Here is a 24,487-nt window from a genome sequence, read left to right as displayed (position 1 = left end):
TGTGTGTCAAGGGGGTGGGGCCAAGGCGAGGGCAGGGCAAGCGACATGGATGAGAGAAAAGAGCGAGTGACGATTGTTCCTCCCCTCCCTCCCTCCTTGCCTCTCTCACCCAACCCATCCCCTCCGCTCTCTCCCCCCCTCCTCTCCACCACCTCCAGCACACACACGCGCGCGCGCCCTCCCTCCCACCCTCCTCCATCCCTCCTCCCCTCCCTGCCACACACAACCCTCGCAGCCGCCTCCTCCTCCTCCAGCTCGCACCCCCCCATCCCCATCCTCGAGCCTCCCCGTCCGCCCCCCGCGACGCCCGCCGCTCTGCCCGCACTGGCGAGAGAGAAAATGGAGGACGGGGCTGCGAGCAGGTATCCGCGAGGAAGCAGCAGCAGCACCACCACCATCAGCACCATCAGCAGCAGCAGCAGGTAGCGCCGCGCTATGCCACAGCTCCACTGAGGAGTAGCAGCAGCAGCAGCGGCGGCGGCGGCGGCAGCGGCGGCGGGGATTCCACGGGGAGGCTGTGTGCGCCATCCCCCCCCCTCTCTCCAACCAACAACAAAAACAACGACAACGCGGAGGAGGAGGTCTCGCTCTTTGCGCGCCGTACGCCGCGCTCACCCCCCCCCCATCATCATCCACGCGGGCACACAGCGAGTATCGTCGGCGGCGGTGGTGGCGGCGCAGAGCGGGGACGGCACGACGAGAAGAGGGGGGGAGGTGCAGAGGAGACGCGAGAAGAGAGAGGGGGGAGAAGGGGAGAGCGAGAGAGCGCTCCCCCGTTGCGCGCTCCTCTCGCTGCGAGCTGCCGCGCGCGCGTGGGGTGAGTGGTGAGCGAGCGCCACTTCGGGGGGGGGGGGGGTCCTGTTCCGAAGCTGCTTGGAGCGAGTTGCGAGCCGTGGTGCCGAGCGTGTGTGGGTGAGCCGCGGTGCAGCAAGAGAGCCGTGGTGCCGAGCGCGTGTGGGTGAGCCGCGGTGCAGCAAGAGAGCCGTGGTGCCGAGCGCGTGTGGGTGAGCCGTGGTGCAAGCGGCGGCCAGCACAAGCGGGGTTCGAGCCGTGCCGAGCGAAAGGGAGCCGCGCGGAGCCGCGCTCGAGAGCCGCGGGGTGGGAGTCGGGCAATGCGCGGCGGACGTCGCCGCTGCCGCCGCTGCCGCTCCGTGGCTCCGCGCTTAAATGCGAGTGGCGCTGCGGACGAGCGCAGACGCGGCGCACGGAGCGAGGCGGCGGCGGAGACGGAGGAGGAAGCGGCTCCAAGGCGCGGGGGCCACCACCTGGACGGGCCGCGGGGCCGCGGGCATCGGCAACAGCAGCGGCAGGGGCAGCAGCGGCGGCGGCGGCAGCAGCGACGAGGAGGAGGAGGAAGAGGAGGGGGAGCCTCGACAGAGACACCACCACCTCCATCATCATCAGCAGCAGCAGGAGAAGAGCGTGGTGTGCGCGGGCTGACGTCAGCGCTGAGACGCCAGCTGTGGTGAGTCCTGCCGTGAACCCGGTGGTTGGTGATGGTTGGTGGTTGGTGGTGATTGGTGGTGGTTGGTGGTGGTTGGTGGTGGTTGGTGGTGGTGGTGGTGGTGTCGGGCAGCTGAGGCCGTGAGATGGGCTACGGACAGAGAATGTTGTTTGGCTGCCTTTGGGGTTTTGGTGCTGAATTTGGAATGGCGGTGGCACGGGTCACATAGGTGGGGGGGGGGGGTGGCAAGGGTCACATAGGTGGGGGGGGGGGGGGGCACGGGTCACATAGGTGGGGGGGGGGATGGCACGGGTCACATAGGTGGGGGGGGGGGGTTGGCACGGGTCACATAGGGGGGGTGGCACGGGTCACATAGGTGGGGGGGGGGGATGGCACGGGTCACATAGGTGGGGGGGGGGGGGGGTTGGCACGGGTCACATAGGGGGGGGTGGCACGGTGGCACGGGTCACATAGGTGGGGGGGGGGGGTTGGCACGGGTCACATAGGGGGGAGGATGGTGGAGCACTTGGAGTGGCAGTGCTGGTAATGGGCGTGATAGCGATGATCAAGTTGGTAGTGATGCTGGCGATGGATGATTTGCTCTTTGTTACGGTGCTAGAAATTGTGGCGATGGTGGTGGTGGTGTTGGTGGTGACAGTGTCGGTGACATGTGGTGATGTGGTAGCAATAGTCCCGGTGATGTTGTTGACGGTGGTAGTGATGGTCGTGATAATGTAATTGACAGCGCTATATGGTGATGGTGGTAATAGTGCCAGTGATGGTTGTGGTGATGGATCCAGGTGGTGGTTGAGACTGTAGGTCGGTGTTGTTGGAATATGAGGTCTCAGGCTGGAGATGAGAGCTGCCGTGCCCTGTGAGCTGAGCGGTGATGAGTTGGTGTATCTAGTGAAGAGTGGCAGGGCAGGTGTTAGTGTGTGCGTGTGTCCTAACTCCGTGTCTTATGGGTTTCGATTTCCCTTCGTGGCTAACACCGGTTGTGGATATCTCAACCGTTCATGGACATCATTTTAGGTGGACCCAGCCTTAAACGGTTGCCTGGTGCGGTGTGTGAACATCGGGACTGTTGAGACAAATTCGATTCTGGCCAAATCACCCTCCTCTGTTCCGGCCTTCGCACGTGCTAGAGAAGATCCACGCGTTCCCAACAGTCTTTTAAGGCCACATTACGGGGCGTCAACATCATTGCCTCGTTGACGTCTGAACGTGTTGTGTATGTTATAGTGTGTGTATGTTACAGTGTGTGTGCGACTCAAACCTGAAATGAGTACCTGGTGCGGTGGCGTAAAAAAACATCACCACTACTCGGGAGACAAAGACGGTCGGGACGTGGTGCTGATCACCGACCCGCCTTCGTGTGCCGTGCGGGCCTTCATTATTCAAATTTAATTGATTAGGTATAGCCCTCTTGAGTCGGAGGTGCTGCTACTACTCGCTAACACCCCCCCCCCAGCAGTCTGTCAAGGCTACACGGGGAATCTTTGTCTTTGTTTATATCTGTGTGTGACTTAGACACGTGCGCGCGCGCGCATTAAATTATACACACGCGCGCACGTGCGTGTGTTTGGGGGTTAAGATACATGGGGGGGGGGGGTTGGGTGATAAAGTTGCGAAGTGGCTGGAGAGAGGGGGGCAGTGTGTGTATGTCGAGGATGGGGGGGGTCCCAGAGGGATTCCCCGTGGTGGAGAGGGGGGTGCCGTACACCTCTCATCCTCACCGCTCTCACCGTGGATACGGCTCGTCCCCCCTCTTCCTCCTCCACCACAACCACCACCACAACCACCACCACAACCACCACCACAACCACCACCACAACCACCACCACAACCACCACCACAACCACCACCACAACCACCCCACCAACCTCCTCCTCAGGCTCCCCTCCCACTCACTCACCGGCTGGCATGGCGCCGGACTGTGGTCCCTGTGAGACCGCTACAATCATCATCATCATTATTATTTATTGGCGCTGCGGCCGCGTGCAGAGCGGGGCCCTCGGTACCGTCCGAATCGGGTGACCGCTGTAGGTCGGCTCCGTGGTAAAACAAAAACTAAACAAAAAAGTCGCGCTCGCTCACCCGTTCGCCCGCGGCCGCGCCACGCTGGGCAGGGGGGGGCGCTCAGATCAGCTGCACCGCGTGGGTACGACGAGGAGGAGGAGAGGGGGTCCAGCGACTCGTCCGTAGCAAGGTACCGGAGCCGAAGGAGTTACAAGTCGTGTACACAGCACGGAGCGCACACACACACACAGCATACTCAGGACAGAGCACACACACACAGCATACTCAGGACAGAGCACACACACAGCATACTCAGGACAGAGCACACACACACAGCATACGCAGGACAGAGCACACACACACAGCATACGCAGGACAGAGCACACACACACAGCATACGCAGGACAGAGCACACACACACAGCATACGCAGGGCAGAGCACACACACAGCATACTCAGGACAGAGCACACACACAGCATACGCAGGACAGAGTACACACACAGCATACTCAGGACAGAGCACACACACAGCATACTCAGGACAGAGCACACACACAGCATACGCAGGGCAGAGTACACACACAGCATACTCAGGACAGAGCACACACACAGCATACGCAGGGCAGAGTACACACACAGCATACGTAAGACAGTACACACACACAGAGCATATGGAGGGGAGAGTACGCACATCACACACACAGAGCATACGTAAGAGAGTACACACACCGCATACGTAGAACAGTACACACATCATACCCGTAGGATAGAGTACACACATACACAAAGCACACGCCGTATTCACACAAAGCACACACACACAGGATAGAGTATAGACACAGCACATAGTGTCCACACGGTACACAGAACCAGTGCATACGGTGGTAGACACACTACAGGTACGATACACGCCACGCCGTTATACACACGCTACACTATGTACACTGCACAATTCACACTGCACAACAAATACAAAGATCATATGAACAGATCGTTGGTGCAATTGCCTTGTTAGCGGGCAGCAGCAACTATGAAGGCCGGCACAGCATGCGAGGTTGGTGGGTGGCTAGCACCACGCCCGACCGCCTTTGTCTCCCCAGTGGCAATGTTTTACGCACCGCACCAGGACCGGTTCAGATATTCGTCGCTGATATTGTTTGTGAGCAGGAATTTAACTCTGGTCGCCGGGTTCGTTGTGCGGTGTGCTAACCACCACGTACACTGCATCACACACACAGCACACCACCCACCACAGATTTCACACACACACAGCACACCACCATAGACTACACACGCACACAGCACACCAACCACGTCCCACCACAGACTACACACACAGCACACCACCCACCATAGACTACACACACAGCACACCACCCACCATAGACTACACACACAGCACACCAACCATGTCCCACCATAGACTACACATACACAGCACACCACCCACCATAGACTACACACACAGCACACCACCCACCATAGACTACACACACACACAGCACACCACCCACGAATGACTACACACACACAGCACACCACCCACCATAGACTATACCACACACACAGCACACTACTTTACCGTACGCTACACATCACACCGTGCATCGCACACTCCACACCACACCACTACTCACACTACAACTCCATACACCACGCCACCATACACCACAACGCATTATACCAGGCCCCACATCACCACACACCACACACCAGAGCCACGGTGAGGCTCACCAGGCCGCGTTTGTGTTTCCACTGAATCCAGAGCCTCACTGAGCTGCTCTGAGCCTCACGGAGTCTCAGTGAGACCCTCCTCGCTGCGGGGCTCGGTGTGTATCGTCAGTGCAGCGCCACGCACCTGCGTTAAACACGCAGCCGTGAACACGTGTGTAGAAGTGCACACGTGTGTAGACCTGCACACGCGTGTAGACCTGCACCTGAGGACGGCTGCTTGCGTTGTGGCCGAAACGTCGTGAGAATTATTTTATTATGTTTTATTTTTTTTATTTTATTATTTCCATTCTACGTGACTTTACCGAAAGAACCAAGAAGAAGTGCACACGTGTGTAGACCTGCACGCGTGTTTTGGCGTGTAGATCTGCACACGCGTGTCATGTGCGTGTGTGCCTAGATCTGCACACGTGTGTAGATCTGCACACGTGTGTAGATCTGCACACGCGTGTAGACCTGCACACGTGTGTGCAGTGCTGCTGTCTATAGATCTGTACTCGGGTGCAGTGCTGTGCGTGTGTTTAGAGCTGCACACGCGTGTGTGTTTTAGATCTGTACATGTATGTCATGTGCACGTGTGTTTGGGTCAGCACACGGGTGCATCGCTCTGTGTATAGAGTGCTGCACACGTGTGTGTGATGTGCACGTGTGTTTACATCTGCACACGTGTGTAACGCATTTGTTTAGATCTGCAAACGTGTGTTTAGATCTGTATACTTGTGCAGTGCTGTGCATGTTTAGATCTACACACGTGTAGTGCTGTGCGCGTGTGTACACTTACACACATCTGCACACTTCTACACATCTGTACACTTCTACACATCTGTACACTTACACACATCTGCACACTTCTACACATCTGTACACTTCTACACATCTGTACACTTACACACATCTGCACACTTACACACATCTGCACACTTATACACATCTGCACACTTATACACATCTGCACACTTACACACATCTGTACACTTACACACATCTGTACACTTACACACATCTGCACACTTCTACACATCTGCACACTTCTACACATCTGTACACTTCTACACATCTGCACACTTCTACACATCTGTACACTTCTACACATCTGCACACTTCTACACATCTGTACACTTCTACACATCTGCACACTTCTACACATCTGTACACTCCTACACATCTGCACACTTCTACACATCTGCACACTTACACACATCTGCACACTTAGACACATCTGTACACTTCTACACATCTGTACGCGCCTTTAGTGGTGTGCACGTCGACATGTATCGGTGTACACGTTTGTAAATGTAAAATTTCAACGTACGTGCACCGTGTGAAATGTCGGTGCACAGTATTGCACACGTGTGTGTGTGTAGTCTACACGTGTGTGTGTGTTTATTATGTAGTGTTACGTGTGCAGTTGTGTTCATTGTATAATCACTGAGGTCTGCATGTTCGTGTGTGTGTGTGTGTATATGTTGTTGTACATGTATGTATAGCTTTGTACACGTGCTAATAGACGCGTTTAAATCTGGTATATATTTGTGTGCGTGGTGTCGTGTGTGGTTGCAGCACGTGTACATGATTGTGTACGCGTGATTCGTTGTGTTGTGCCTCTGTGTATAATTAAATGTACACGTGTGTTGCCTTTTACACGTGTGTAGGGTTTTGAACACACGTGTAAAGACCGTGCAGTGTGCATTCTTGCACACTTATATAGTCTTGTACGCGCGTGTGTATGTGTGTGTTGACTTGATATGAATTAGGTTGCGTGGGGCGCGTAAACACCGCCCTTCGGGAAGACAAAGGCGGCCGGGCGTGGGGTCTGGCCACACCACACACACCTCGTGTGCCGTGCCGGCCTTCAATGGGTGCTAGCGACTCGCTAACAGCACTTGCCCCAATAGTCCGTCGAAGGCTATACCGGTGGTGGTGGTGGTGTCTTTGTCTTGTGTGGTACATGTGGTGCTCAGTCACACGTGTGTTGGTCTGCGTGACACGCGTGTTTGTATGTTGCGTGTTGTGTGCGTTCAAGGCGCAATTTCCTATACAACAGTCTGTTGAGGCTATAAGGGGGGAATCTGTGCGTCTTTGTGTGTTGTTGTTGTGTGTTGTTGTGTGTTGTTGTGTTGTGTGTATTCACGTGTGCGCGTGTCTTTGTGTGATGTTGTGTTGTGTGCATTCACGTGTGCGCGTGTCTTTGTGTGTTGTTGTGTTGTTGTGTGATGTTGTGTTGTGTGCATTCACGTGTGCGCGTGTGTCTTTGTGTGTTGTTGTGTTGTGTGTTGTTGTGTGTTGTTGTGTTGTGTGTATGCACGTGTGCGCGTGTGTCTTTGTGTGTTGTTGTTGTGTGTTGTTGTGTTGTGTGTATTCACGTGTGCGCGTGTGTGTTTGTGTAACGTGATGTGTGCGCGCGTGTTGAAGACTAAATCCGTGCGTATCTACGCGCTCGCATCGAGGTGTATAGACGGCGTTGATGTGCGTTGAGCCTTGTAAACATTTTATTTTTTACATTTAACAGCGTAATATTGCGTTGTTGTTTGTTGTTGCTGTAATGTGTGTCCGTGTTTATATCGACTGATGTGTCCACGAGCTGTCTGTTGTTGTGTTTCCCGAGTTGCGTTGTGTGCTGTCCGATGCGCGTGTTTGTTTTTGTGCGACAATCGTCCATAACGTTGGTGTTGCCGCTTGTCCAACTTTCGTAAATGCGCTTCACGTGTTGCGATGTTTGCGTTACGTTTCGTTATATTTGTGTAAATGTGTAATCGCCGCGGGACTTCTCTTGCCAGTGTCAAAATGTAGCGTGCGTTTTTTGTTTGCGTGTTCACAATTATGTGTGGTTAATGCAGACGTGGTTCCTTGCAAAATGCTTTCAGTTTTGTGTTTCTTAACATCTTAACACCTGTTTAATTTCCAGACAAAGTAAAACCATATTCTTATATTGTGTAATCATGTTTAGCGCTGTGTGTGTGTGTGTTAATGCTGTCTGTGTGTGAGTTAATGCTGTGTGTGTGTGTTAGTTAATGCTATGTGTGTGTGTGTGAGTTAATGCTATGTGTGTGTGTGTGTTAAGGCTGTGTGTGTGCTAATGCTGTCTGTGTATACTATACTGTGCTGTACGCAGTTGCGTGTGTGTTAGTGCTGTGCGCGGAGTTTGCTTCGCAGTGATCACGTCCGTGTGAGGTTTGTTCGTCAGATGCTGCACCTGCACACACACCTACACCTGCACACACACCTACACCTGCACACACACACACCTACACCTGCACACACACCTACACCTGCACACACACCTACACCTGCACACACACCTACACCTGCACACACACCTACACCTGCACACACACACACCTGCACCTGCACACACACCTACACCTGCACCTGCACACACACCTACACCTGCACACACACACACCTGCACCTGCACACACACCTACACCTGCACACACACACACCTGCTGCACATGCACACACACCTGCTGCAAGTGTGTCACGCGTGCGTGCAGTCGCACACGCGTGTGTGCACTGTGGTGTAGACACCAATGATCTGTTGTGTATATGTCAGTGTTGTGTATCGCTAACACAGCGACGTGCACACCCTGTGAGACACGTGAAGCACAGTGGAGTGGGGGGGAGTCGTGTGTGTTAACAATATGGGGAGCGGTGGCGCAGCAGTTAGCACGCACTGCGCCACGAATCCCGGCCACACCAGAGTTCAATTCCTCCTCACGACCAATAAGAAGGACAAATTGTATAACCGGTCCTGGCCCTTCCCTATGTCTACTCAGCCATGAGTGAGTGAGTGACCTGCTGCGGTGTGTAAAACATCGCCACTGGGGAGACAAAGGCGGTCGGGCGTGGTGCTGGCCACCCCACTCACTGTCTCTTGTGCCGTCCTGGCTTTCTCTAACAGCGCTCAGCCCCAACAGTCTGTTAAAGGTTATCTTTGACTTCTACTGCGGGTTGTGTACCGGCGATTATGTATTTGTGTGCAATACGCATAACAGGAGCCCTCTCCCCCCCCCTGTCTGTGTATGTCTGCTCTATGCGTAATTATGCAACGGACAACGACACAGTTGAAATTAGTGATTTTATTTCGAATTGCATCGCAAACCAAAAAATGTACAACTCAACTTCAATGCGTTTTTGCAAGTGTCAATTCGCAAACAATCGCTAATTGTACGCGTTGAGTAAATTTCCATTGTACCGTGGGACCCCTTTGCCAGTATCAAAGTATGAAAAATATTGCCAGTAAAGGGTAGAACATATTCTTATTTTTTCACACATTGCATTGTGTTCAATGCAATTCGGTAATTGCATTGCAAATTATGTGTCTGCAGCAGCCGTGACAATGCCTTCCTTGCTGATGCTGCTCTTTCTAGATTTGAAGCTTTCGTGACTGCAAGGATTAATATTCTTAGGTTTTTTTCGGTAAAGTCACGTAGGTAAAACATAAAAAAAGTAAAATAAAATAAAAATCACGACGTTTCGGAGGCAACACAAGCTTCCGTCTTCAGGTGGAACCGTCACAGCCACGACAGCTTACCTACGTGACTTTACCGAAAAAACCTAAGAAGATGCTGCTCTTGTTTGCAGCCCACGATGTCGGCCGCCTATAACCCTGCGTGTGCCTGCCGTAGTTGAAGGGCAACCGTGGGGTATATGCCCAACAACTCTTTGCCGACTTCACGTAGTTGAGATTGAAAACTAATTTCCCAGATTGAAAACTCGTTTCTAGATTGGAAAACTCATTTCTTTAGGGCCGCTTTTGGTGTTTAGTTTGTTGTTTTCCCGCCCGCAACTCCGATGAGCGCGGTTGGCTACGTACGGTGCGAAAGAAGTTCAACATGCATGCGTCTCTATACAGCGCTTGTGTGTCTGTGCAGTGCACGTGTACGTTATGTGTATGTCAATTAACTTACCTATGTGCTGTGAAAAATGCCCCTTGCTTTAAACGTCGCCTATTATATACGGTACACAGTGTTTATTGACGAACGGCGAGTTTCTTGTTTGATATTTCTGCTCGTGCACCACTGCCGGCGCAGCAGCGTAACCAGTCGATGTGTTTTAATATTGTACATTGGTGTGTGTATGAGATGGATGTATATATAAAAATGTAAGGGCAGGCCTCGACTTGCGAGCGGGTTACGTTCCTGAGACCCGTTCGTAAGTCGATTAATGGCGAAACGTCGTACTCGAATTGTAAATGTTGTGGGTTTACTCTCCAACACACCGGTGTGCTGGACTAGTAACGAATTGGCACGTTTTGTTTACGTAACAAACCTTACTAATTGGCTGTGTCGGGTAGTGGCGGGTTGAACGACACATTCATAATTACGTGATCTAACCTAAAAAAGCTCTATTATAAATAAGTAGATTTTTCGTATTTTAAAACTCAACACTTTACGGTACTTTTTTTTCTAATCGTATATACAGTGAGTGGTATGAAATATATTATGGTTCAACAAAAAAAGGAAGCGTTAAACTCATAAATAACAACAAATGCCGTACATTTGACATGTAATACTGAATAAATACTGTATAGTAGATAAAACATAAAAATAAAGTAACATGAAATGGGAAAATAAACCCGTTTTTCTTTCGCTTACCTTGAGTCCTTGAGCTCGCTTGCTCATCAAAGGGTGCGTGCATCACGTGGGATGCTGGGCCTCATTACATCTCGCGGAGGATCATTCTCCCGAACAAAAATAGTTCCACGATTCGGTTCGTAAGTGCAACTGATGTTCGTAAGTTGGACGTCCGTATCTCAGGGGCTGTCTGTATATCTGCTTACAAGTCAATAGTGGACATGTTAGTCTCATCATCATCATCATCATCCGCAGGGACGGTGAAGGCTTCCCCAAGCCGTCGCCATCAATCCCCATAAAGATGTGAGTCTCTTATTTAATCATTAAAATTAACCGATTAAGAGTAATAACCTTAGAGCCCCTTATTCCATCGACCGCCGGAAGAATGCAATGTCAGTCACGGCCATACTTCACCATGTTGGTCAGTGCGGGGTTGGTGAAGGGTGAGCCCAGGGACGGGTTCGGATATCGCTCGCCACGGATGTTATCCTTAACCGGGAATTGAACTCGGGTCGCCACTGTGCCGCTTACTCCTTCACGTTGTCTGTATATGGTGCCTGCAAAGTATACGGTGAACGTGAAGTGTATGCGGTGGATGTGAAGTGTATATGGTGCCTGTAAAGCATACGGTGGGTGATGTGCAGTGTGTATACGGTGGATAATGTCACCTCTGTGCGTGCTCTCACGTGACCGTGGGTGACACTGTGGGTGACACTTTGGGTGACACTTTGGGAAGACAATTTAGGCAATGTTGTGCTTTTAAGTGACAATTTAAGTAATCGTTGTCGTGACTCTCTGGGTAACCCGGGTGACACACCAAGTGACACTGATTGAACATTTGGGTTACACGTTGGGTGACACTTGTCAGTTTTCTTGGCCTGGGAGCTGCGAGCCCCATGCCGTGGTGAGCCACGCGATGGCACCGCGCTTTCCACCGGCTTCACCAAAGGGGACGCGGCGCTCACCGCCGTTTCGTTACCGCGCCATCCGTCCGTCCGTCGTGCTCGTGTGCGTGACCGAAGTTCACTTAATTTTGAACTCAGGTTATTGCGGCATCGGAAGGGACTTGGTGGAATCTTTGTGGGATACTTTCAACAACTCCCATGCAGCCCTGCGCACGTGCGGATCGCATTGCGTGCGCCTAAATTAACTATTTTCATATTGACTTTTTATTTTACCGGGCAAGGCCCACTGGGCTATATAGTCCTTTTTCAGAAGCAACCTGGCCACAAATAATAGCGCTACAAAGTGACTCATCACTTGGAAAATGTATTGCGGCCAAATACTCTCAACGTATGTATATTCTAAATGCAGAGGAAAAAAACCGGATGACCCGGAGATAAATCTACGCGACCACAGGGAGAACATGCACACTCTTAATATACAGGCATTCGGGTCTGGATTTAACCCACAATCTCCTGCATGCCAGGCGAGGTAGTTAACATCTCACCACCGTGGCCGTAACACCGTGCCGATAACCAGCGCCGTGGCCGGAGGGGTTCCTGCGGCGTGGATGGAACCATCGCGCTCGCTCGAGTTCGGCGATCGGCCATGCGACGACCTCTGCGTTGCGTGTAAAGAAGCGGGGTGTTGGCATGCATGCCCAGAGGGCAGAGGTCGCAAACGGGTTTTGATTCCTTACCCGTACCCGTACCCGGCCGCAACAGGGTCGCAAATGGGTACCCGTACCCGTACCCGGCCGGGTACAGGTACCCGTTCCCTACCCGTATCCTTACCCTACCCGAAATGAGTGACAAACGGTTACTCAACAGTGACTCACGGACTACCCGTACCCGTACCCGGCCGCACCAGGGTCGCAAAAGGGTACCCGTACCCGTACCCGGCAGGGTACGGGTAGCCGGGTATCGGGTAGGGTACGGGTATTGGGTACCCGGTTGCGACCTCTGCCAGAGGGCGAGCGACGTAGCGACTCCGTGCCCCAGTGATGACTTGTCGGCGTTCTGCGGTGGCGATTCGATTTCAGAACGAAAAAAAAATTCCTCGTTTATATTGTTCATCGTTTTTACCTTTGTCCACTCGGATAAATACAAACACGGCGGTGACGTCATTTCCGTACAGGTTGCACAGATAATGAAGTTTAACCGATGCGTCGGCGTTCGCCAGGATCATTCCCGGCCTCCAGTGTTCACCGTAGCGACCGCGCCTGTTTGTTCGTTTGTTTATTTAGTTGGTGCGGTTCCTTCATTATCTTGGTGTGACACGGTGCGTGGTTATTGGTGCTGTGCGTGATGGTGCGTGGTGGTGCGTGGTGTGGTGGTGTGCAGGGCGATGCGTGGGATTTAGTTGGCGTCATAGTTTGGTTGTGACAACGTGCGGTGTGCGATTCGTGTGCGGTGTGCAGTGTGTGGTGAGTACGATGTGTGATGTGGTGGGGTGAGGTGTGCGTGTGATGTTACTGCTGTGGTGTGTATTATGATGTGTGTGGGGAGCGGTGGTGCAGTGAGTTAGCCCGCTGCGCTACAAACCTGGTGACCCGAGTTCAATTCCCGTTCATGGCCAACACCAGTGGCGATTATCTGAACCGGTCCTGGGCCTCCCCTAAGGCGACTCGGCCTCAAATGAGTACCTGGTGCGGGCGTGGTGTTGGCTACCCACTCCCTCTTGTGCCGTGCCTTCATAGGCGCTCGCGAACAGCACTTGCCCTGACAGTCTAAGGCTAAACGGGGGATCTTGTCTTGGGGTTGTGGTGTATTGTGTGAGTGATGTGATGTCTTGTGACGTGTGAGTGCTGCGGTGGGATGCTGCTCAGGCCAGGCTTCTCGTTGCTCACCTAAAACCCGAAGTATTTTAAACCCTCCGCATTAAAGCATAACGTTATGTTAACGACGGCGCAGACCTGGAAGCTTGTTTTTCCCGAATGCGTGGAGGGTCTTTCTGGCTTCCCTGGGTTGAAATCCTCAAAGCGGAATCAACCAAGCATCCCATTGCAGGCCCGCTCCTCTTGAAAACCATACTTGAGGCTCGGGGAAAGCTGCCGTGGTTAAATAATGCACCTCGTTCATATTACAACTGCGCCTACAATGCGCAACCGTTTGCTTTCGTTTCGTAATTACATAGGCACATTTTAAATCGTAAAAATACGATTTGGTAAGTGAAGTAAAAAAGTGTTCGGAGCCCAAATCTGGTTTAGGGTGCGCGTCGTTACGGCGTGAATGATTTCTCGGCGCGTTCGCCCGACGCGTGCCCCTCTCGTGCGCCGTCGCATTTCCTTGGTGAGGTGGGGGAAGCTGAGGGGAGGGGAGGGCGGGGGGGGGGCAGGTTGGGGGGGGGGGCAGCGCCGCTGAGCGGAGGCCGAATCGAGAAACCGCACCTCTCGCGCTTATCGTGCGCGCCGTTTAGAAGCGCGCAGTTTCACGGTCGATCAGAACGCGCACCAGCTTCTGGGCCACAGTCTCGTACCCCTCGTATATCCATCCGCGTGTTCCGGCGGACAGTGGCGTGTCGACACGGTTGCCGCGACATCGACAGCCGGGACCGGCCAATTGTTTTCGCCGCCTATGAGCCGCGCAAATCCTCCTGGGGCGTGCCGTCGATCGCACGTGAGCGCGGCCCGCATGTAGGGGGTCGCGGGTGGAGGTCGCGAGCTGTGTGTAGAGGTCGCGGGAAGAGCTCGCGGGCCAAGGTCGCGTGTGGGAACCTCACGGGTCGCTCAAAGCGGAGCCGCCACCGTCGAGCCGTCGCGGCTTCGGCAGGGAACGGCGCACGCCGTAGATTTGTTTGTTAAACGGCTGCTGGCCCCTCTCTGCGGCGTGGCGAGCGGTGGAAAAGAGGGGCAGAGGAAGCCACGGATTCATAACCCCCACCCCCCCCCACACCATGGTTCATTTTCCATTTTATTGAAAAGCACGAGAACTCACCTGGAGACTTTCACGAAGGCGTGACAGCGGGCCGACTCCGCCTGACCGTGGCCAGCGCTTGAAGCCGCTTCGACCCGGGCTGCGCTTTGGCCTTCCAGGTTGCGGGTGCAGGTCACAGTAGCGCCAACAGCAGTTGGTGCGAGTTTCATTTTGTTCGAGCGGGTGGAGGACTCGCGAGAGACCAGAGGGTGGAGTCAAGATGTTCGTGATCGTACGCAATGCGACGTCGCACGTCCCTGGAAACGTAATCAACTAAATAACGAAACCATTGACTCGAGCAGTCCCCGTCGCCGCACTTCCGAGCGATCTAAAGCCAAGCTGTGTATTGTGTCGTCCAGATTGATTTCTTTGCAATAGCATGTTTGGCGTGCACACAATGCAGGGGTTGTCACACCTCTGCTCATTAATATTCCTTCCCGCCCCGTTCGGCAACGTGCAACACGCGCGGTCGAGAGCTCGTTGTCACTTCATCACGGCGAGCCGTGTCACAGGACACGCGCGCGCGTATGCGCATGCGTATGTACGAGCGTACCCGCGCGCGTATCCGCGTGCGTACCTGCGTGTGAACCCGAGCCGGTGCAGGTGTTATGTAACGTGTGTCGTAACCCCCGTGTTTGTTGACCATCGCTTGAAGTTGCGCTAATGGTGCCACTTTTATGGGTCCAAGGGTTCACTGTCCATGCAAAGCGAAGGCGCTGGACTTTGTTCCGCCACTAAAAGCCACCTATAATTACAGCGCTTGACCAAGAGGTGGTTGTTTTTTTTTACTTTATTGCCGACATCGGAGCGATTGCGAGCAGCCGTGCAGCGAGCATCCCTATGCAGCGAGCACCCCTATGCAGCGAGCACATGGCTCGGGGCCTTCCCATGGTGATGCCCGCTAGTACGGCGCCGGGAGGCTTGCGAGCCCTCCTCTCCTGCACCAGGCGGCCCAGTTAGAGACGGGGGCACGGTGCAGGGTTAGGATTTAGGATTGTGGGGGCGGGGGGGGGAGTTCAAGGTAGAGGGGCTCTGCTCCCATGCGTCACGCTCATTACACACAGAAGTGCTCGCCGCAAATGAACCACAACACCTTTTGGTCATCTCGTCAAGGCGCATAAACTATCGCGTGAACTCTCGTAGTCCTCGCATCAGCGGCTCTTGGCTGGCCATCGAACAAAGATGGTCACCGCACCGCGCGCTTTCAGATGCGCTTCTGCGGCCGTCTGGAACGTTCTTCCGGTATTAGGAAGCCACAGGAGCTATGCACTTTTAAATGATCTAGATTTGAAACTAATTTCTTTAGAACCGCTTTTTGCGTTTAGTTCCTTGTCCTTCTCCCGCACCTCCGATTAGCACAGTTGGCTAATTACGGTGCGGAAGATGTTCTGCGTGCACGTACATACACGTACGTACGTGCACGTGCATTCGCAGCGCCGCTGTCCCATCCACGCGTTGCGGAAGGGCTCGCGTCGCATCGCAATATTTGACGTAGATTCGTATCGCCGCACCGTTTCCTGTGCGGGGGGGGGTATCAATTGTTCTATCTCAGCCGTTGATGCTAAACAACGTCTCACCGTCCACTCGACGTGTGGTTTGAAATTTGGCAACGCTCTGAGAATGTATTGTCAGTGTACTGTGAATGCTGTGTCAGTGTACTTACAAGTGTACTATCAGTGTACTGTGAATGCCCTGTCGGGGAACTATGAGTGTGTAATAACGCAGAGACAGGGACACGCATTCCACCCAGGCTGTGGCCTCGTGGCTGCGATTGCCTGAGTTGAACCGCGTGGTCAGGGTTTGGTCTGGTTCTGTGCGATGACCGCATTGCGGTGGTGGCGGCTTCCTTGCTGAGGTATACTCAGCCCTGCCATGGCAATGTGGAATGTTCGCCATGGACTCGGCACCGCTCGCGGAGCTGGTCGCAACGGGAGAGCGTGGGGAATGTCTCTTTGGCAGCGATGTTTTTTTGTTTACAGCACTCAATTAGAGTTACACTTGAAAATCAAATGTGACTTGAGTGTAATGTACTCTGAAAATAAAGGCTCATATAGTTGTGATAGTAAACTAGACGTCGGTGACGGAAACTTGTCGCCAGTTATCGGTTTCCACTTAAAATCCACACAGTTTGTCATTTGCATTCATCTCATTTTTTTTCCGCACCTAAAAAACTGTGTGTGTACACGTGTACCTTTTCCAAATGAACCGCGGGTGTGTTTAGTAAACGCATGTTAAGGTTATTAAATAGCGTGGAAATAGCGCAGGGTGCACGTTCGGCGATTTGTGGAATTCCCAATTGTCATCTCTGTCCTCCAAAGCTATAATGTGTAATCTCCTCGCTCGTGTCACCTCCTCGCTCGTGTCACCTCCTCGCTCACCTCAGGGCTTCCGTTCCCACAACTTTCATCGAGCTGGCCGCTTAACATTGCTGAGGCTGGACATCTGTGACTGCTGGACGACTACTGGACATGTGAACTACTAGACGACTACTGGACATCTGTGACTGCTGGACGACTACTGGACACCCGTGGATAGAGCTTTGCAGCTCATCGGATTCCTCCGGTGTAAATAAAAAAAAAATTTCTGATCCTGGCGTTTTAGGCCTGGGCACGGTCACTGTAAAAAAAATATATATAGTAAAAATATGAGAAAATGGGAGTTGACATTGCTTACAGCAATTGGTGCAACGTGCTCCGCCGTGGTAGTAACGTCCCGCCCCAGTCGAGGGCCCGGGAACCGGTATCGCGTCGCCGCCTTCGTCAACGAGGGCTGACCAGAGCTCTGCGCCAGGTGCCCCACGTGTGTACTGTACAACTCTCACCACCCCTATCCCCCCGTGGCCCGTCCTACGTGCCCCCGTCCCCCCGCACGCCGGGGTCACTACTCAGCGCTCGTGCCGTCGTCGGCCATTGCTCAGCCCACCGTTGGATGAGAAGGGCGATGCCAGTCGGTGGCATGGTGATGTGCGTGTACGCACGCACATCACGTGGCGCCGCCATTGGCCGCTAAGCGATCATGACGTAGCCACAGCACTCGTGCCACACGAGACTCACCTGGAGGCCACGTGAAGTATCTAAGGCTCGCTGACCGGAGGTCATCGGACAGACCCCGGTGCCATGGGTTGACTGAGATGACCTGACAGATAGATGCTCCACTTTTGTGCGCCCCACTGTGCCAACTTGCTGCGTTTTAGCCTCTCAGCACTCCGCTCTTTGTTGTGAGCGTCGCTCCTCTGCCCTCCGCTGTTGCCGGTGGGCGACTGCCTCCACTCGGCTCCACATCTTTCCGTATCGCATCAGCCCATCTCTTCTCCAGCCCGTGCTGCGCCTGTTTATATCCCCCTCTATCCGTAGCCACTTGGGCATGCGGTGGCTGGGCCTGCCGGGCTACATGCCGCAGCCAAAAGCATCCTCGCCTGTGGGAGAAGCTCACTATCCTGTAGCCCGCCCACCATCACGAAGGTTCGAAATTATCACAGGCGGAGGGTCAAAGAACAAGCCCTGGTCTCTTCATGGCCTTGACCAGGTCTATAAAGCGTAGGCTTTGACTGGGTCTATAAACCAGAGGTGTTGGCCTTGTTGAAGTTTCTTACGCCACAGAGAATACGATGGGCAGGATCGCCGCTCGACCGAATCCACGGTGGCTTCTCGTTCATACGCCTGGCGAGACGACGATGTTGTGTGATCGTTGCTGGGATCTTTCCCGGCACACTGACAACGGAGGTGCCCTGGTAGTTGTTACGATAATTTCGTTCCCCCATCCTCCCAATCCCTGCAGAAACCCGTCCGGCGGTCCACGCAGTCGTAATATTGGGCAGTCCGCACACAATGGCCAACCCTCCCCCAGCTATTTGCTTGGGAGGTCATCTCCTCAGCAACCATTGACGGCCACTCATCCTTGCGTTGCCGAACGGCTCTCCAAGCCGAGGCTGCGATTAGCCGTTCCCGCTCTTTGGCGTGGAATGTTGTAGGCGGAAATAATGGCACCGCTGCCATTTCTCCGCCAGCTGGGACCCCTCCTTCGCCATCCAGGGTTTATGTGGGTCTTCAATGTAGCCATGGCAGCAGGGCGCCGCGGTGGTGAGATGTTAACTCCCTCGCCTGGTACGCAAGAAGTTGTGGCCTCATTCCCGACCCTGACGCTCCGTGTTTGCATGGATTTTTCTCGGGGTCCCCCGGTTTTTCGCTTAAACATTTCAAAATATGAGCCACAGTCCTGCACCTTGGGGGGAGGGGGGTGGGGGGGGGGATGCCAACCCCACTTCCAGGTAATGATTGCATTCTCAATCGTAACCTTCAGCACCCAACTGTGGGGTCCTATGTGGATACCTGCCCCCCCTCCCTGGCTCCCAGTAGAAGAACATCCTACAGATGACAAAAGCCAATCGGCTCCACAGTAGGTCCCCTGGTATCAAGGACACGGACCCACATTCCCTGTATCTCCCGCTACATAGTGAGTGCTCTTTTGCTTGGACCCGGCCGTGCAACCCAAGATTTTTGCTGACCTGGCCCACGTCTTACAATCGCTCCCACCCCAAGTTCGAGCGTCACAACCCACTCGGCCGTTAATTTCGCCTAATAGGACGGCTCGAACCTGAGGCCACCCCCTCCCCCCACAGCGAACACCTGGGGAAGGCAGCAAAGCGAAAGAAGCCGTGCCTACATCCCGGCACGGATGTTCACTTTCAGTGGGGGCAGAGCAGAGGTCGCAACCGGGTACCCGATACCCGTACCCTACCCGATACCCGGCTACCCGTACCCGGCCGGGTACGGGTAGCCGTTTGCGACCCTGGTGCGGCCGGGTACGGGTACAGGTAGGCCGTGAGTCACTGGTGGGTAACCGTTTGTCACTCATTTCCTAACGTCTTGTCTCTTCTCACAATTCAAGTTCCTAGAATCAACCCACCCACGCCTGCAACATGGCTTCATCCCAGAGGTCGCAATCGGGTACCCGATACTCGTACCCTACCCGTACTCGGCCGGTAACCCGGCCGGGTACGGGTAGGGTACCCGTTTGCGACCCTGGTGCGGCCGGGTACGGGTAAGGAATCAAAACCCGTTTGCGACCTCTGGGGCAGAGACAACATGGAGGCCGAGCCGACAACAACGTGGGGTCGCGCGGACACTCCCCCCACACCTCGCCGCCATGCTCCCACGCCCCCTTAATTCTTTTGCTCGGAAGGAGAGCCACTCCCTGTTGTTTGATGTTGAGCCTGGACCTCCTGTATACCGCAGAGGTCCAGGCGGTACCGGTCCTGCTTCCTCCCCAACGATTGTGTCCACTGCTTTTGGAGGCTTTTTGGGAGGGGGCGGCGGGGGGGAGTGTAGGTGGGGGTGCAGGGGGCTGGCGGCGCCCAGTCCCCTGGCTCTGCTCAAAGACGTGATGGCCGGCCGATCCCCTGGGTACCTTTGGCGGCAAATGCTTATTTGGAATCCCTTTTCGCGGTTCTCTGGAAAATTAATTCGAGGTGGAGGCGTTACCGGCCCCTCGCGCCAAACCATCGGTGCCATCGTTAGTGCAAACAAAGATAGAGGTCCCCCGTATAGCCTTGACGGACTGTTGGGACGAGTGCTGTTTGTGAGCACCTATTGAAGGCCGGCACGGCGCACGAGGGGGTGGGTGGCCAGCATCACGCCCGGCTCCCTTTTGCCTCCCTAGTGGTGATGATTGCATCTTGCATCAGGTACTCATTTGAGGCTTAGTCGACCTTGGGGAGGTCCAGGACCGGTTCAGACAATCACCACTGGTGTTGGTCGCGAGTGGGAATCGAACTCGGGTTGCCGTGTTCGTAGCGCAGTGCGCTAACTACTGCGCCGCCGCTCCCCACATGCAAATGCACGCATTTACACCCACCACCGCACTAACCAAAGCACTCACTCACGCACGCACGCACGTGAACTGCAGCCGATTATAATAGATCGGCAATCGCAGCGCGCGTTCGGGGCGAAGACGATGAAATCCGAGACCCCAGACGGGAACCCTTGAAGCACCTGGGGCCAGCGGGGGTTTTGAGATCTATTAGAAAAGACAGGATGATTGCGTTTCTCCGATGGGCCGATTCGTGTTTTTTTTCTTTTTTCGAAGCGTTGTCGTCGAGAACGAATGCGCTCGGTCCCTCCGTTAATTTCAATAACTGGCGGAATATCAGCGGATCCTGCGGGGTGCCTGGGACGTGAGAGCTTTCGCTCGCCCGTCCCTCTGTGCCCGCGGTGCCGCGAGGCGCACGCTGAGATCAGGCGATCGGAGCGCGCTCGGATTTTGGCCTCTGCTTCCATCCCTCCCGCTACCTCTCTCCCCCTCTGTCTGCAGACCCCACTCACTACACCCGGGCCCCCCATCCATCTAGTGCACCCCTCTCGTCCCCTTCCCACCACGAGAACCCTTCCACCCCCTCATCGCCAGTGCCCCACTCCCCGCCCTCAAGCTGCTATTGCCGTCCCCATCCGTCCGGGATCGTAATTTTGGGGCTGGGGGGGGGGGAGGTGCCCTGGGGGGTGGAGGGAATGGGGGGTGTGGTGGGGGGGGGAAGTGCAGTTGCAAGATGTAATTCGACACGCGGAATAAACCACGCAGTTAATCGCGTGTGGCGATTGCGGTGGCAGAGGCACCCCGGCGTCTCCGGCGACTGCGGAATCGAGCGCTCGCAACGAGAGAGAGAGAGAGCGGAGCGAGGCGGAAAGGTGCTCGGCGTCGACACGCACATCGGCTTGGCTCGATGCTGCGACGCGCCATGCCGACGCTCGCCGCGTTTCGATTTTTTGACCCTCGAGGAAAAAAAGAAACCTTGGGGTGACGCCGCAGCCAACCACGGTGGTTTCGTTTTCCCAGCCCGTTGTTGCGACCGCCTCGCCAGGAGTGAGATGGATTCGTCCTGTCGGACGCTTTTTTTTTTACCCCCAGCACGCGTCTTTAAAGGGCGCGAGCGCGACCCGCCTTCGTGTCGCGGCGTGATCCCCGCACGACGGAGTTTTCCCCGCTCCCCCCCCCCCCACCACGGGGTCCCCGTGCCGCGCGTTTCGCCTGACACCACGACACGAGCGGTCGGCGGAGGAAAATGTTCAACCCCGCGGCCCCTAAATTGCGGCCTTTCCTCTCCTTGAATTCGTGCTCTTTTTCTCATTGGGAGCTTCGTGTAATTTTTGTAGGCGCACGGCGTTTGGATTTTCCTCCCTGACCGTGTCGCACCGACGTAGTCTTGCCTGGTTTGTTGTTGCAATTGTTGAGGCCACGTCGGTCTGAATAAACCTCTCGCCGGGGACTCCCAGCTCGGCGAGCTTACGTGCCATGTCGGCCCTGGGAGGCGACGCCGCTCAGCTCCCTCCTCTGGAGTTGTCTGGTTGAGCCTCTCGATACCAGGCGGTGCTGCTCTGTCCTGTTCCCTTAAGGAAGCTTCGGCACGCGGCGATGGTCTAAAATATTCGCACCATTCTGTCGGTAAAGCTGGGTTTGGATGGATTAAAATGTGGCAGTTGTTTGCGCGGCCATTGGTGCTGTGGCCGAGACACAAATTCAATTCTCCTAATCTTGATGACGACGATTACTCTTGTGTCACCGGCGCGGCTGACGTGTTGTCCCGTAAGCCTATTTTTGTTTACGTAAATATATGTAACGCAATACGTGAGAATTGTAAAACGCACAAAGGCCAGAAATCCATGGATCCGTTTTCTTTTCTTTTTTAAACCGCTGCGAGGCACGGCGAGCGTTGTCAGAGGAGCCAGATTTTTGCGCGCCACCAACATGTCCCTCGTGAACACAATCGCGCTAAAGGACGCGCGTACGGTTTTTCTCCTCTGATCCGGTTAAAGTGCAGGATTTTCACTTAAAAATATTTTTCTGTCCCCATGGCAACGCTCGCCATCGCCGTTTTTTTGGGGTTTTCGGCTGATCCATTAAGCAGCGCTCGGCCCTCCGTGAGCCGCGGAGTGCGTGATGGGATTACCCCGTCCGTCCTCCCCTGCGCCACGCGTCCCCTCCTGCATTAGGGTTTACCCCAAATTGAGAACTCCCTCCCTCCCTCTTCTCCCGGGAAGCGTCCGGGAGCAGGAAGGGCCCTTCCTACAGAGGCCCGGGCGCTGCGAAGGGGCCGACCCCGGACCCCTCGTCTCTTCTCCCCGGCGCGAGCTCTCAAAAGAGAGGACGCCGCCGCCGCCGCCGCCGCCCCCCGACATTTCGCTCCCAAAAAGCCACCGCACGGCCCGGCGTCCCTACCACGGGCACGGCTCCCTCCTCCCCTTCCCTCAGGCGGTGGCCCGCAAAGAGCCGCGCCTGTAATGTCGCGGTGTCCAGAGCGCCATTGTCGGAAACGCGCGTTTGTTTACGTACGTGCGCACTTTCGTACGTTGAGGTTCTTTTGCAGCGTACCCGCAGCCAACCGATCGGGAGGTGCAAATTTCTTGTTTGCGTACGGCCGCAGATCTCGTCGGAACGCCGCGGCGCGAATTGCGCCTGCGGTGATGTTTTTACACGAGAACGAGATGCGCGCCTCGTTCCGTCGGCTGTGGAGACGCCCTCCTGCTTAGGCACCGGCGACTGTCGGGCAACGAACGCGCTCCGAGGGTAACGGCGCCGTCGCCGCGGGAGCGGCCACGCTCTTTATTGTTTTTATCTTTGTAAATTAAGGAACAAATTGTGCGGCACCGCACGCTTCCACGGGGGGAGAGGGCGATGGCGAGCGACGTGTGCGATCGCCCTTCAGCAGCAGCTCGTTTGTGCGGGCGCCCTGATGTGACTTGGGGACCTCACAAAAGTAGTCGTGAATTTGTTTAAGCTGCTCTCAATGCAGAGTTTGGGGGGGGGGGGTAAGGGGGAGAGTGGGGGGGGGGGCACGTTTCTCTCTGCTCTCAAGTGCCAACCTCGGCGTAGAGTCCCACGATTTCCTCCAGCATCTCCCCGCTCAGCTCTCCGTCCGCACAGCTCTATCCCTCCCCCACACCTCTCCCTCCACGCTCTCCTCCGGGGTCTCCCCACGCATCTCTCCACGCTCTCCGTGAGCCTTCGCCAATTATCCAGCGCGTGGCTGTGGCAGCGTCTTAATACCGAAGCAGTAATATTATTACAACGTCCAATGCTCGTGGCGACTGTGACTGTGCTTGCGGTGTGATTCCCATGTTAAACACGTGCACACACATTTTTACTTCCTGTGTATATCCTTTTTATAAACACACGTGCAGTATATAAATTGCAGTATATAAAGCGTTACGGATGTATATTTTGTAATACTGTGCCGTGTACAAATTTGTACGTACAATCGCCGTTTACATCGTCACGTTGTGCGTTCTTACCGTGCGCGCGCGTGTGCGCGTGTACCTGTAATCGGGGTGTACCTTGTGCCAAGGCAGAAAAACAATTGCGCTGCTGACGCTACTGGGGCCCCCTGGTTTGTCGTCAATGGGATGTGAGAGTGGCGTTGAGATTTGGCCGACAGAACTCATTGGGAGGCCCCAAAACCCCGCCCTTGTTTCCAGATGTCCTCATCCTCGGCAGAAAGCAGTCGACTGCAGTGGTGGGCAGTGCCAGTGCACCTGGCTTCTGCTACGTGCGGTTTGTATTTTACGAACATTCTTAAAAATATTTATATCGTGACTTAGACCGTTGTAAGGGCACCGCTGGTCGTGGGTTCGATCCCGGCCGTGACGCATGCTGTATATTTGGAATTTAAATGTTTTGGATTTGCTCTCCAACACACCAGTGTGTGCTGTACTAGGAACGAATCGGCATGTTCTGTTTTCGTGACAAACCTTTCTAATTGGCTGTGTCGGGTGGTGGCGGGTTTAACGACACATTTATATATTTACGCCATCTAACCCAAAACACTATATTATGGATATTTGGAGTTTGCGTGTCTCTCTCCCCGAGGTCGC

General features: G+C 54.6%; 1 protein-coding gene across 1 annotated transcript in view; it reads left to right on the top strand.

The window, feature by feature from the left end:
• Positions 1-245: 245 nt before the first annotated feature.
• The window catches only part of HIC1 (HIC ZBTB transcriptional repressor 1), an 83,401-nt gene continuing 59,159 nt past the window's right edge, over positions 246-24,487 (top strand). The window contains exon 1 of the mRNA XM_078611603.1: positions 246-1,465. The gene's annotated coding sequence lies outside the window, so the exon portion shown is untranslated. The remainder of the gene's footprint in view (positions 1,466-24,487) is intronic.

The sequence above is a fragment of the Lampetra planeri genome, chromosome 37 (assembly GCF_965212315.1).
Source record: "Lampetra planeri chromosome 37, kcLamPlan1.2.h2, whole genome shotgun sequence".
Taxonomy (NCBI): domain Eukaryota; kingdom Metazoa; phylum Chordata; class Hyperoartia; order Petromyzontiformes; family Petromyzontidae; genus Lampetra; species Lampetra planeri.
This window is presented reverse-complemented; position numbering and strand designations above follow the sequence as displayed.